The sequence below is a fragment of the Myotis davidii genome, unplaced genomic scaffold, assembly GCF_000327345.1.
Source record: "Myotis davidii unplaced genomic scaffold, ASM32734v1 scaffold26, whole genome shotgun sequence".
NCBI lineage: Eukaryota > Metazoa > Chordata > Mammalia > Chiroptera > Vespertilionidae > Myotis > Myotis davidii.
The window spans coordinates 6,270,406-6,279,561 of NW_006299245.1; positions in this window are offsets into that span (position 1 = coordinate 6,270,406).

Genomic DNA, 9,156 nt, shown 5'->3' on the forward strand with positions numbered 1-9,156 from the left:
TAAGTTTTACCTAAATTTGGGGCATCATTTAGAAATAGTCATATGTATATATATAAAAAAGCATTATTTAGAGTGAAGAGCACAACATTCTCTTATTTTTTAAAAATATATTTTTATTGTTATCAGAGAGGAAGGAAGAGGGAGAGAGAGAGAGGAACATCAATGATGAGAGAGAATCATTGATTGGTTTCCCCTGGCATGCCCCACACTGGGGATCTAGGCCATAACCCCGGCATGTTTCCTGACCGGGAATTGAACTGTGACCTCCTGGTTTATAGGTCAACGTTGAACCACTTAGCCTTGCAGGCCGGGCTTTTTTCCTTCTCTTCTTGTTTTGACAGAGCAATGATTCTCTATAGGGGGTAGATTTTGTTCCCAAGGGGCCATTTGTTAACGTGTGGAAACATTTTGGTTGTTGTCAAAGTGCCAAGTTGGAAAAACCCTGGAGTAGAGATGTATTAAAGAACCTTAATACTACAGAGTATATTAACAATTAATTAATAAGAATATAAGCATTATGAAGTTAGAGCTCTGCTAACAACTATGCCTTCAGTGAATATTTGTTTAATAAACACATAAACAGGTAAAATACAAACATTGTTCCCTGAAGACTTGCTCAGTTTTTGTATGCAAAAGGACACAAGTAATTATTCTTTTCTATGCCAAAACAAGTTAGTAATCATCGCTGTAGGGCAATATATTCTATTTAATGTATGAGAAGCATTTTTAGGATTATGTTTATGACATCAGAATGCATGTTAATGAAGAGTTGAAATTGCTTTCAGCTCATTCTAATATAAGACATATTAAGATAGATTTGGAAAAACATAATATAGCCATTTTATTATACTGTAAAATTACCACTCCTTCATATGGAAAAATAAAATTTGTGGAAAGGGCCTTTTTGCAATTTTTAGCCATAAATGATAAAATTTTTATATACCCCAGGCATAATATTACTTATAAATTTATACCATACTCCACTTTAACTTAAACTTTTTATTATTATTTTTAAGGGGAGTGATCAGAGTCAAAACCATATGCTGTGGATTTTACCCTACGGAACTCTCAAATACACTGCAAGAATAATTATTCTCACTTAATGGAGTTACTGGAGAGAATGTGGCACTGGATGGTAAGTTGTATATAATCTAATGAAAACCCTCTGTAAACTCTCTCAAGCCTTGTGCTAGGAATTTTGAGTTTGGTGGGTTTTCTCTTATTAAAGACTAAGCAGTTGCCGAAACCGGTTTGGCTCTGTGGGTAGAGCGTCGGCTTGCGGATTGAAAGGTCCCAGGTTTGATTCTGGTCAAGGGCATGTACCTGGGTTGCGGGCACATCCCCAGAAATATCTGAGAAAATAAAAAGTGCTAAGGATTCAAAAGCTTTCTTTCTCAGGGATTAATAGACAAACATGGTAATTGACCATACCTTTGCTATGCCTCCAATTGGCTAATCAGCACAATATGCAACTTAACCACCATCAAAGATGGTGGCTAATTTGCATTCTGTAGGCAGGGTGAGACAGCGTGAGCCGCCAGAATCCAGGGCAGGCCTGGCCACGCCTTGCTGCCAGGGACCCCGATTGGCGGGTCCTGGGGCGGCAAGGCAGCCCTACCTCAGAAGCCCCAGAAGCCACCTGATATGGTAGTAACTCTATCAGTAAGCACTCTGAAAGTCAGTGGCATAAATGCACCAATTAAAAGACAGATTATGAGGGTGAATCAAAAACAAAACCCACTTTAAATATAAAGACACATATAGATTAAAAGTAAATGAATTAAGCTGCAGCCTGTTTTTCTCAGTGGATAGAGCATTAGCCCGTGGACTGAAGGGTCCCAGGTTCCATTCCAGTCAAGGGCATGTACCTCACTTGCTGGCTTGATCCCTTGTCCCTATCAGAGCATGTGCAGGAGGCAACCAATCAATGTGTTTCTCCCTTTCCCTTCACTCTCTCTAAAATTCAATGGAAAAATATCCTTGGTTGAAGATTAACAAAAGCAAAGTAAATGGATTAAGTAACATTAAAGAGATTATAAGAAAATATATTCCAAATTTTGTTAGTTGTATAATGGTTATGTTTAAATTATTAACACCTAAGAAATTGGGTGAAGGGTACATATAATATGCTGTAGTATTTTATAGTTTTTTTTACATGTATGAGATTATTTCCAGTTAAAATATTAAAAATTAATAAAATATTAATTGAAATGTATCTACATTACATGAAAAATCTCCTAATTGCTTCTAGCATAGTTTATTAAATTTTCCAAAATTTACAAGGGTTCAATTAAAAAATAAATATCTTAATTCTAAATGATATAATAGAAAATATATAATAGTGCAGTTATAAGCCCTTATCTGAAAATAAAAATTTAAAGAAGTGAATTTAAAGGGGGGCTCAATGCAGGAGCTCTCCCCTGGTGGTCACTGCACTTCCACAGGGGAACCACCATTCAGCCAGAAGCTGGTTCATGGCTGGCCAGTGCAGTGGTGGTGGCAGGAGCCTCTCCCACCACTGCGGCAGCATTATAAATGTCCAACTAACAGTTTAGACCTGATCCCTTGGGGGCCTAAGCCTTTAGTCGGACATCCCCCGAGGGCTCCCTGGCTGCCCGAAGGATGTCTGACTGCAAGCTTAGGCCTGATCCCCCAGGGAGTGGGCCTAAGTTGACAGGTGGACATCCCCCAAGGCGTCCTGGACTGTAAATGGACGCAGGCCAGGCTGAGGGATCCCCCCACAAGTGCACAAATTTTTGTGCACCAGGCTTCTAGTTCTATTATAATAATAAAAGTGTAATATGCTAGTTAGACCAGATGGCTGGACAACATTCCAGACAACTTTCCTGATGAAGCTGGGGCTGTGAGGCTGAGGCAAGTCGGGGCTGCAAGGTCTGGGCCCCTTGCACGAATTTCGTGCATCAGGCCTCTAGTTCCATCATCAGTGTGAAGTAAAGGATTTGCACCTTAGTAAAATCAGTGTCTTTCTGAGACACAGACAGTGAGACAGTAAGACAAAGAGAGAGAGGGATAGAGAGAAAGGGGTGAGGGGCAGAGGAGTAACTTTTAAATTATGTTTTTCAAAAATATATCATGTTGAATTTTGCTTTATTTGGAAACTAAAAAATAAATTTAGACCCTCATCATTCTTTTTTTATTAGCCCCCTAAGTGTCTTTCTGCGACAGTGTTTTTTCATCCAGCCCATTCCTCAGAACTTTATTTTTTTCAAGAACACAGATATAGAATACCTGCCCCCAACCTCGAGATACTTGACCTCTTAACATTCTTTTATTTTTATTTTTATTTTTTTTACTTCTTGGTGAAGCGATTGACCAAAGAACATATATGCATAGCCCTTGGAGTGATGGCCAGGCAGGTGGGGTTTCTGGGTGAAGGTGAGCAAAGTGGAGGTGGGGAGAGGGGACACCTGTAATAGTGTCTACAAAAAAAAAGTAAAAAAAAATTAAGCTAGAGAAAATTAATCATTGTGAGATGAGGAAACATGATAACAGCAGAGAGAGCTGATTTCTTAAACCAGGGTTCTTAGCCTCTAACCTAAACAACCCCTAGGAAGGGACTAGAAAGATAACCAAGAAGTATCTTCTTTCTTTATCCCTCATACATTTCTTTGGACTTCTATTTTATTCTTCTCTCCATTTATTGAGGGGCATATAAAGCAATGTCCTCTTCTCTACAGCTACTCTTAAAAAATAAATTTCCGTGCTTTGGACCATTGCTTTTGTGGGCAAAGATTTTCATTAGACTTGGAACAACAGCATTGATTCTGTCGAGGCCGAAGAGCAACGAGTGAAAGAGACAGAATTAATCTAAGAAAGATTATTGGAAATAATACAATTATTATTAAGAATATGTAACAAAATACCTCATGATTCCGTTAAAAACAAAAACAAAACTGAAAATGCCACAAGTGAGATACAATTCCAACTCTAGGTATTTGCAAGAGAGAAATTCTAAAATATATTCCAAGGAATAATATACCTAAGTATTGCAGCATCCTTTGAAATGGAAACATTTGGAAACATATTAAATCTTCTCCAACAGGAAAATGGATAGATGTATGTTGTGGAGTACTAATCAGTAGGTAAAATAAATGAACTAGAACTACATACAATAACACGGACATTTCTCAGAAACAGTATTAAATTAAGAAAATACATGGCATATAATGATGCCTGCAAGTATGATACCATCTAAATAAAATTTACAAACATACATGCACATTGAGGGAAAAGACAGTGGAAGCTGTTTATGGATATATATATATTAACATGTGAAAATGAAAGTGAAAATTACTTTCAAAAAATGCTTTCTGAGGAAACATTCTTTTAAAATTTGCTCTCTATTCTTCTTTCCAACTATGTTCCCACCACTCATGCACTATTCACACACAATTTTCCGGTTTCTAAACATCTTTTATACTTTAATGTTTTTACTACTTTTTTTTCTTTTCTTTTCTAGCTGGATAATGTCAAGGTGTCTTTCAAATGGTAAATCTTTAAAAGTCTTCCCTAACCTTTCTTTGACTTCACTTCCCTATGTTATTAAACATTTTTTACTTATATTAAGGGATTTACCTTATTGTACTAAATTAAAAAGTGTTTTGAAATTCAAAGGGGAATCATCTATTAGAAGGGCTCAAAAAAAAAAAAAGAATAATAATTAAAAAATAGCCAAACCAAGTCAGCTGAGGCAAAGATGTGGAAGAAATGGAAGCCCCATATGCTGTGAGTGAGAGTGAAAATAGTACAACCACTCTGGAAAATAGTTTGGCAATTTCTTAAATAGTTAAACATATAAATCTGAATGAATAGGTCATTTCACTCCTAGTTAGTTACTCAAGCATATGGTCATAGTAGTTTTATTTTAATAGCTCAAAACCAGAAATAACCCAAATTTCCATCAGCAGGTGATGGGTAAACAAACTGTGGTATGACCCCACAAGGGAATACTACTTATAGCAATACATAGAGGAAACTATGGAAAATGAGAAATGTGAATGAATCTCAAAATAATTCTGCAAAGTGAAAGAAAACAAATACATACTTTATCGATTAGTTAGTTTTTAATTTGATATTGTAACACAATATCATCATTTTTGGCTGATTAGCCTCCTAAGTGTCTCTATAGTGACAGAAAATAATTTTGTGGTTGCTGGAGTGGGGGTGGGATGAGTATTGGAGAATTGCGGAAAGAAATAGGACGGAATGATCACAAAGGGAATTGAGGAAAGAAACATCTGAAGGTGATGGATATATTCACTATCATAATTTTGGTGATGGTTTCATGTGCATAAATATATGTAAAAGCATCAAATGGTATATCTTAAATATGTGCAGATTTTTGCTGAGTCAATTATATCTCAATTTTTATAAAAGAAAAAATAGAAGTCAAAATAATGATGAAAAGACATTTGCAAGTAATTTACAACATAGCTGTCACTGGTTTTCTTAGTGCATAACTGGATGAGTATGTATATTTATTGACATTTGAAATTACATATTTATCTTTTTTAAGACTGAGAGAATTATTGATTTGAAATACTATAAAGTTAGACAATATCCTATGGTATTAAAATATAATTTACTATGGAGTAATTGGAGGAACGATTGAATTTAGTATAATTCTCATAATTCTGTCAAGGCCACTATGTGGTCTCTGGGCAGGTCATTAAAACTCATGGGGCATCAGCACTTCATTTTTAAAATAAGGCTGCTGGTGTACAGTGAATACAGTTAAATACATATTAAGGGAACGTTTTATAAAACACGCGGGGAAGATGTTAGTGGTGGAAATGTTAAATGTTTAACTGAGGTAAATTAAAATTTTCAAGTGTTTACAGAGCAAAAATTAATTGAAATCGGGCAGCGCCGAACTCAGAGTGATGAAGAGCACACTCCTTTGGCAGGAGCTGGGGGAAGGCTTTCGTGGCGCATCATAGGCTCCTACGCTCAGAGCTTTCCAGGTGACATCTGCAATTGGTCTCCATACAAGGAGGGCTAGGAGAGACGGAAGAAAAAAGCAGGCTTCTCCAAATTGGTAGGTGGCAGTTTTAATAAGCAAGGGAACTTATATATAGGAGGCTTGTCTCAGATGGCCACAAGAATAGTGGATCTCTGCAGCTGCCCACCAGAATCTTGAAAGTTTACTAGTACTAGTATATAAAGGCCCTAGCGGGGTTCAGTCATTTATACCATCCAGGTTGACAACACACTGTACTCACAAGGTTGTGGCCTTGAAAAAAACTCTGGCTGTGGGAAGAGTGTACATTCCAAGGACTGGGGGCGGGGGCGGGGGGCGGGGGGAGGTGCGGAGCCTCCCATTGCCCGGCTCCAGCTCCCAGGTCAACCTGAGAGCGCATCTTTTCCATGCCCTCCTTCAACAAGCAGTTGCAGAAGCAAAGCAAGAAAATCATTTGATTGTCTAGAGCAGGAGTGGGCAACCTTTTTGTGAGTGTGTGCCAAAACCAGCAAAATCCTCTGACTCAAAATTCTTCTGCGTGCCAACCCTAATTTTTTGAGAACATGTAAGCCTACTTGATATCTCTTAAGATGTACCTATGTGGACAACCTTGAAGAAATAATAAAATTCATTCGAGCGACAAAAACACAGTATATGATGATGAAAAATACATTTATTTTTTAATGTATACATGTACACCGATAATCCGACAGAAAACTTTATGACTCCGTGTGATATTATCAGCATGTCTATGGTCTTTAGGACAACTTGTTATGTAAAATTATTTATTTATTTAAGATGCACCTACACTGAATTTATCTGAAAAATAAAAAAGTCGATATTTAGAAAAAATTGTAAGTGGAAGATTATAAGAGAGGGTTTCACGTGCCAGCAAAAGTTACTGGCGTGCCGTGTTTGGCACACGTGCCAGGGGTTGCCCACCCCTGGTCTAGAGCTTAAGTGGTTGCATTTTGGGGGAAAGTCTAGTAGGCTGCCTGTGATTAGTTGTTTTCAAACTTTGTTTTCTCCCAAACAAGTGCATTTACAGGAATTGTCTCTGCTTCAGTTTTCGGTTTGCATACGTAGGCTACCAAAGCATTAGAGCCACCTCTGTCTAATGGTCTACTGGGAGAGCAGCTATAGTGTTTGGACAGGTTCAAGCCTTGGACTAATGAGAGGGCATGGTCCTCTAGTAGCAAAGCCATGTGCAAGTCCCAGCTTGGAAGGCAAAGCCCATCCAGCACAATTATAGCCAAAGGCTATAGTTGTAAGCTTGACCTTATGGTTTGAACCTGTGGTCCCAGGAGGCTGACTGATGTGGGCTTGATAGAGTTCAGATGCATGTAACTGAGCAGATTAGAAACCCCCAAGAATGTTGTAAACATCTTGACCACACCCTTACTTTGCCTCATGGGATCTGGCTATAAAATAAAGACTCGGCTTGCAGGCTGTGGCACTGTATCTCCATCTGAGAGCAGTGTTCCACCTAGCCCCAGCTTTATTCTTTTGTCTGTCTTCTTTAATCCTTCACCCCTCCCCCTGGCTCCCCACCTCCCACCATCAGGTTCACCCCTGGCCATGCTGAGCACGGCACAGTCTACTTGTTTAATTACTTCAATAGTAAATAATATTCACAAACTCCCAAGCAGGTTAAAATCTGGAAGAGAAATGAGGTCATGCACAAATAATTTTTAAAGAAGTACTAGGAACAAGTGGTATGTAGTATAGGCAGGTTGAAAGCCAAGTGCTCTGAGAGGACAGTGAGGGCCCTTCTGACTGAAGACAGGAAAGTTTTGGAAAAACATCTCACTGGAAACACCCTTGAAGATGGGTGAGCTTCCAATAATGTGGAATTGTGCTATTGTGGCAACAGTTAAATATTATTGGACCAAACAAAGATGGGAAGAAAGTTAATTCAAAGAGTGACTTGACAACAGTATACAGAATAGTTTTGATAAAAAAGACTTACTGATACTGACTAGAACAAGCTATTCCTCTCTTTAACATATGTATTAAATACATATATTTATATAGTTGATAGTATTACAGATGTCTCCCATTCCACCCCACTTTACCCCCCTTCTCCAAGCCCCTACCCACCCCCCTGCCAGGTCTTCACTCACCCTATTGCCTGTGCCCATGGGCTATCTATATATATAAAAGCCAAGCAACTGGAATGACCAGAACGACCTGTCACTATGATGTGCATTGTGGCCGGCCAACCAGCTCAATTGGGGGCAGGGCCGGCTGGCCAACCTCCACAGCCCCTCCCCCACGCCAGCCCGCCCTGGTTGGCCCCCCCACCCTGATCGGGGCTGACTGGCCGAACCCCACCCGTGCATGAATTCATGCACTGGGCCTCTAGTAAGTTTATAAGTTCTTTGGTTTATCTCTTCTTGTCCCCCTAATCCCCACATGGAGGTATGTCAATCTGCTTTGTGCCTCCATGCTTTGGGTCTTATTTTGTTGATTAATTCATTTTGTTCACAGATTCCAAATAAATGAGATCATATGATATTTGTCTTTCTCATGTTGACTTATTTCACTTAGCATAATAGCCTCCAGGTCCATCCATGCTGTCAGAAAGGGTAAGAGATTCTTTTTTTTTTTTTTTTACAGCTGCATAGTATTCTATTGTGTAAATGTCCCACAGCTTTTTTATCCATTCATCTACTGATGGGCACTTGGGCTGTTCCCAAATCTTAGCTTAAAGTCACTAATCATCAGAGAAATGCAAATTAAAACCATAATGATATATCACCTCATACCTGTCAGAATGGCTATCATAAAAAAAAAAAAATCAACAAACAAGTGCTGGTAAAATGTGGAGAAAAGGGAACACTAGTTCACTCCTGGTGGAAATGCAGACTGGTGCAGCCACTATGGAAAACAGTATGGAATTTCCTCAAAAAATTAGAAATGGAATTTTCATTTGACCCAGTGGTCCCAATTCTAGGAATATATTTTCAAAACACCAATCAGAAAGAATATATGCACCCCATATTCATAGCAGCACAAGCTAATCTTAAAAACGAATAGGGCCCTAGCCGGCTGGCTCAGTTAGTTGGAGCATCCTCCTGTGAACCACAAGTCTGAGGATTCGATTCACCATCAAGGCATATACCTAGGTCGTGGGTTTGATTCCCAGTTGGGGCACACATAGGAGTCAACTGATC